Source organism: Gossypium hirsutum, chromosome D03 (genome assembly GCF_007990345.1).
Source record: "Gossypium hirsutum isolate 1008001.06 chromosome D03, Gossypium_hirsutum_v2.1, whole genome shotgun sequence".
NCBI classification, from domain to species: domain Eukaryota; kingdom Viridiplantae; phylum Streptophyta; class Magnoliopsida; order Malvales; family Malvaceae; genus Gossypium; species Gossypium hirsutum.
Window position 1 is genome coordinate 49,497,283 of NC_053439.1, and position 6,624 is coordinate 49,503,906.

The 6,624-nt window shown below is 28.6% G+C and overlaps 1 pseudogene; it reads right to left on the reverse strand.

Moving 5' to 3' along the window:
• Positions 1-782: 782 nt before the first annotated feature.
• LOC107927064 (protein HLB1-like) lies at positions 783-3,118 on the reverse strand (annotated as a pseudogene).
• Positions 3,119-6,624: the final 3,506 nt, after the last annotated feature.

A 6,624-nucleotide genomic window follows, 5' to 3' on the forward strand; every position in this document is an offset into this window, starting at 1 on the left:
ATTGCCAGTAAAATATTTTCCGTAAAATGATTTTTGGAAAATGTTTTATTTTTCTGTAAAATGATTTACTGAAAAGTATTTTCTGGTGTTTGATTGAATCTGTGTAAAATATTTTCTGCTGTTTGACAGATTTCCTGAAAATATTTTCCGGAAAAGTTGTTTTTACATATATTAATATATATTAATAAATTTTTATATTTTAAATTATTTTTACATATATTGCAATGATTTATTTATAATAATATTCAATTATTAAGCTGCAATATTGATCGTTATAAATTGAAAAAAAACTAATATCAAAAAAATTATTTGTAATTGTGTTTAAAAAACAAGTATTGAATAATTGTAATTTATTTTAGCCAAAAATATATGTTACTTTTGAGAAAATATTAGTTAGTATGTACAAATAATTGTAATTTATTTTAAAGAAGCAAGTAGGCTTGGATATAGATTTCTTATTCATCTCGAATTCTGGATTGATTAAGTAAATTTCCAAACCTTTCAATAGATGAAATTGTTTCAATTATCCGAATTGATTAACCATGATGAGTTTATAGCAAAGACTCAATCAACAGCAGAAACACAACAGATTAAACCCCCCAAAAAAAAAAGCAAAAACAATGGAGGATCAAAAAAAAATTGCAATGAATGAAGCTGATTTATGGTCATAAATATTGAGATATGCATATTAGATATTTCTCTTCAAATATAAGAAGAGGTAGAGATAATTATCTGTTGTCTCTTATGATTTCATTATCATTTGCAATCCTACCATTTTTTTGCCAATTAGATACGGAAACAGCTTTTTGGCCATCGACAACCCTGTAAGGCTTTCACTTGATCATGTTTCAACTTTTCAATAGTGAATCATAGTTTTTTCTCTGTGTGTGGGGGCAAGCATGCATTTGGGGCCCTTGATGGCTGATACTTTGGCTGCTTACTAATACTTTGATTGATTGTGAAACCGACATGAATGTTTTTTTGTTTGGCACAAAAGAATACGAAGAAGGCTGACCTGACGCTTGCAACCGTTGCTTCTAGACCAATAATCAGGATGATGCTGTGGATTCTCACTGCTTCGGGACAAAATGTTCAAGGCAGAAGATTAAAAGAGTTCGGCTGCCGGTTCGAGGACACAAAGCTCGCAGCAATTACAACATGGTAGATGCCTAGATATATTTACTTTTTAAGAAAAATAAACTCCCAAGTCTTAGTGAAGATAGAATGAAAATGCCTTATAAACAGCAGAAGAAATATATTATCATCTAAATGCCAAATGAATAATTTGACATAAAAGTTAGCTCAACCTTACGTTATTCCAAAATATTTGATGATATACAAGACTAAAATCGAAGACAGATATAAAGGACTTGGGCAAAATGTAAGCTCAACACAATAATTAGCTTGTAATGATACTGGCGAGAACATCTGTCTTACCTCTTGCATAAATTGTGTAAACTAAGCGGATAGCATCAAGCCATCCGTCTAAAGATTCCCATGAGTCAGCAACCTGAAAGGAAGAACAGACAATACTCACTAAAGTTGGATTGCTATTCGTATATTGCTAAATAGCATAGTTGTCAAGTTTTCTGAAAGTGTGAAAGATATCGTTCCTTTAATAAAAGCATGATACTTACCAGAAAATTGGACCATGGGTAGTATCAATGCAGAGGCCTGCACCTGGTGGTAGAGTTAGATCAGCACATGATGATACAAATACAATATCTGGAATCTCAACTCTGATAGCTGAGTTTTCTTCATTTGTTACTTCTGCAATTGTGCCAGAGAGGCTTCGAGAAACTTATTTCTGTTCGGCTTTGATGACCTGCTCAATTGGAAAACAGAAGAGGACATAGAGGAAGAAAATGAAAGTCACGAGGATAAACCAACATAAACCAGTAGTATACTGAACCGACTTTGCATAGCAGTTTACATTGATTTTGCCTTGCATGCATAACATCCTGGAATTTATTATGATAGTGATCTACAACAAATATATTTTTGCTCATACTCTACGATTCATTCCATTTAAGTTCAGACATTAAATATCAAAATTTGCTTGAAGAAATGAATCCCTTGTTCCAGGAAAAAAAGAGAAAATTGAACTTGATATTTATTTGCAATAGACAACGAAAAACCAATCAGCTTTTTACCTGTTGAAGTGTTTCATGATTCAAAAAGAACTCTGTTCTCTTCCAATCACGATGCGGGGCAATTGCGTTTCCTACTGGTGGTGCAGTCCTATTTCCCTCTTTGAGATGGGGTAAAGGTAGCTGTCAAAAATATTGTCAGAAAATAATAGAAAATACAGAGAACCGATAATTGGCAGTTTAAAACAACACTGATGCACTGACAGAAAGAAATATGAAATGCATGGATTACACTAAAATATATTACTCCAATAATAATCTTAAAAAATCCAGGAAAATGCTAATTAACCAGGAAACAGAGCAAGATATTATTCTCTTTGCCAACAGATTCAACAATGCTTACGGAATATTCAATCAATTTAGAAGAGAATAAACCTCAAATATAAAGTTCAAATATCAATACTGACCATTGAACGAACAAGCTTCAAGGCACTGCTGTAAACCTGTAAAGTTTAAAACGTTAAATAAGAAGATATCCACAAACTGAGAAGTCAAATTGCATAACCCTGAAACTTTAAATTAAGGAGAAAAGGAGGTATATCATTATCTTTCTTATAAATTTATGCCGAAAGTTTTCATTTTCCAATAATTATGCCACCTATATAGCCTAAAAGTGATATTAAATCTAACCAAAACTTTGTGGTCCAAAATAGAACCAGACCCGATCTCATGTCTTCAAGTTCTCTTTTAGAAACAGATGAACTGATCTAAAAATCAAGAAAAAATAGAACCAGACCCGATCTACCATCTAGCAAGAAAAAAGCAAGAACCAGACCCGATCTAGAAATCAAATCAGTGAAAATTAACAGAAAAAATACCTGTTGATGACAAATGGTGGTCGAAAACTGAGCACATTTGGATCGGTAATCTGGACGGATATGGAGAAGAGGGAACCGAGGAAATGAAAGAAAACTACGATAATTGAATAGGGAACCGAGGAAATGAAGGAATGAAGGACTTCTTGGGGGTTAGTGGAAAATCGATAAACAGAAGCAGTGTTTTCTACCGGAAATGAAGGAAAGAATGAATGAGGAGATAGAGAGGAGTTTCCGGAAAATGTCTTACGGAAATTGAAAGGGTAAGACATTTTCCCTAAAATGTAAGCCAATTTCTCGTGCTTTGGATTTCATTTTCCAAATGGAAAATGTTTTCCGCCAATCAAACGCTGGAAAAGGCGGAAATGATTTTCCGGAAAATCAATTCCGCCAATCAAACAGACCCTTAGTTTAATTATAATAGAGTGAATTTGAGTTTTCAAATGGGTAAACTATCAAAATAGTTACTTTTGTTTGTCTTAGGTTATATTTTAGTCACTTATGTTATCGTGTTGTAACATTTTAGTCACTGAACAGTTAATTGCCGTCAATGGTGTAATAGTAAGCTGACGTGGCACGTTAAACCATCATTTCAAATGAAAATTTTAGGATAAATTCTACAATTGGTCCCCATGTTTTTTCATTTTGAGCAATTTATTTTTTATGTTCTTTTAATTTTTTTTTTCATTCTCTCCTGAGTCTCTCTATGTTTTCCTCCTTTCTTCATTTTTTAACGTAGTTTTTCTATGTTTTCTATTTGTTAAAACTAGTCCACAAGCTCACCTCACTCGAAAAAATTAAATTGTTCAAAAAATAAAAAGTATAGGGCCTAGTTTTAACAAATGGAAAACATAGAAAAACTAAGTCAAAATAAATGGTGAAGGGAGGAAAACTTAAGGAGAATCAGAAGAAAATGGAAAAAAATGAAAGTTAAAAAAACATAAAAATAAATAAATTAAATTGCTCAAAACGAAAAGATATGGGGAAAGATTGTATAAATTAACCTAAATTTTTTGTTTTAAATGATGATTTAACTTGCCACATGAGCTTACCGTTATAGCCCGAAATAGAGCCTAATCGGAATAGTAGTTTCATAACCACAAATCTGAAGTAAAATAGTTTAATTTTATAAATTTTTATTAATTACTGATTGATTGAAATATTGTGTGAAAATATGGATAGGAAATTTTAATGATTTAGTGCCTAATTGAATTTTTAGGACTAAATTGAGAAAAAATGCAAAGTGTGTCTAATTAGTGATTAAATGACTTAATTGAATTATTGCATGAAATTGGAAGTGTTTATGTGGAAAATAGACCATAAATTAGTGTTATGGACACATAAGGGTAACTCTAGAAAAAAATATCTAAGTAAATGGGTCAAGGGCATTTTTGTCAAAATTGAATAAAAGACAAAATAAGATGAAAATAAGTGTTCATCTTCTTCAAAATTGGAGCTTGCTGCCAAAAATTCCATGTTACCATAGCTAGGATTCTTGATTTTTCTAAGCTCAATTGTAAGTGATTTCTTGTCCCATTTTTAATTATTTTCGTATTTTTATGCTTATCGAGGCTTGAATTTCATGTTTCTACCATTTATTTTAAATGGAATTAAAGTTTAAAAATTCACTCATTCATGATATAGTTGTAATTTGATGAGTGATGTTAGATAATGAATGTTTGAAGTGTTAATTACGAGTTTTACTAGATAAATTTCGATAAAAATGTTGAAAAAGGACTAAATTGTGAAAGATAGTAAAGTGTGCATAAGTTGTGATTTTGTGAAATTGAGGGCTGATATGAGCATGAAATATTATTTATAAAATTTCAAAAAATATTTATATATAATAATTCTTATTTTTAAATTTGTAAAATTTGAATAACTTAATTTTTTTCTAAACCAACTATTTATCCAAACAAAGCAATTATAAGTTCTATAAAATATCAATATTTTAAAAATTTATAAAATTATTTATCCAAAAACAATTTTTAAGAAATTTAATTTAACTAGTGACAAGTTGCAACTCGTATTAACATCATGAGAACAATTTTTTTTAAAAATTATAACATAAAACTAAACTAGAATAAATTAATTACAATGATAAAGCTTTTAGCTCAAATCAGGGGTGGATACAAGGGGACAGATAGGGCCCTATTTCTCCCAAAATTGAAAAAATATCATTTTAATCCTTTATAAATGATTAAATTATAAATTTACTTTAACTCCTCAAAAATAAAAATTATATTTAATCCTTTTAAAGAATAATATCTGAAAATTTTATAATTTAATTTTTACCCTTAAAAAATATTTTTAATTTGAATCCTACTGAAATATTAAATTTTATGGAGGAGAAATAGACATCTTTTTCTTACAGTTTGAACAATACTTTGGGGGACCCACTTGGCTTAATAAAGTATTCATTTTGTGATTGTGACTTTGGGAGAATCTCAATGCACGTTGTTTTTGGCTTTTACGTTAACGACTTTAACTAATCTTATCTTAAAGTAATACATATAGTTTATTAATTAGTAACCGCCCATGGTTGTGACCCCTCTAAATTAAAGTTCACTACCAACGGTGTGGATTGAATACAATTAATATCGTTGTCGTTTCCATAATATATAGGTTATTGGTTCGAGTCTAGAGATGAGTGTAAATTGAATCGACTAAAACAAATATTTAGTCACTTATTTTATAATTTTAATTCAATTTAATTTTTTCTCGAAATAAGTAAAATTATCCAGTTAAATTAAAAAAATTTAAATATGTCGAAATAAAATTTTGTTACAATTTAATTAATTTTATGTTAGAATACATAAATTTAAAACCATCTATTTTTGAAAACCTTTTCAAAGTAATATATATATATATAAAAGGAGAAATATGCTAAACTTGAATTGGAATTTTTTTAAAGTTTTAATTTTTTATATACTCATTAGATTTTTTTAATTTTTATAACTTTAAAAATCATTAAAATTTATGAATTTTTTGAATTTTTAAAATTATTTGGAATTTTTTTGTTGAAAGAAACTAATTTATTCATTTTCGAAATTGATAAGGACCAAAATATTATTTACATTAATATGTCATTTGAGTTATTCAAATTGTAAAATTTAACTCGACTCGAACTCGAAAAACTGAATTACTTATTCGAGTTGACTTGAAAGGATCGAATAACTCAATTCAATTAACTTGAAATTCAATTTTTTTCGATTTTTTTGAGTTGAATTGAATTTTACTCACCCCTATTCGAGTGTGCTTGAGCATATAATATATTTTAAATTAAAAGTTTGAAAAATTTATAAATAATTTAGAAATTGCATAAAAAATCTACAAAGAATAGTTTTCTTTTAAGGAAATTACAACAATAAGTATAATGCAATTCATAAATAATATCTATGCAATCAACTAAAATCAAATATCAACTCAACAAGAAGTATAACAAACTCATCATGTGAATGCATTTGAACTTAGACTAAAATAAATTTATGTATGACCTACACATAATGGAACTTAAACCTATAATAATAATAATAACAAACTGAATGTCAAACTCTAAACTTGAAATTAATCTAAATATTACAATATAATAATTTCTTAATAATTTTAAAAAGGTAAACTATTAAAATAGTCACTTTTGTTTATCTCATGTTATATTT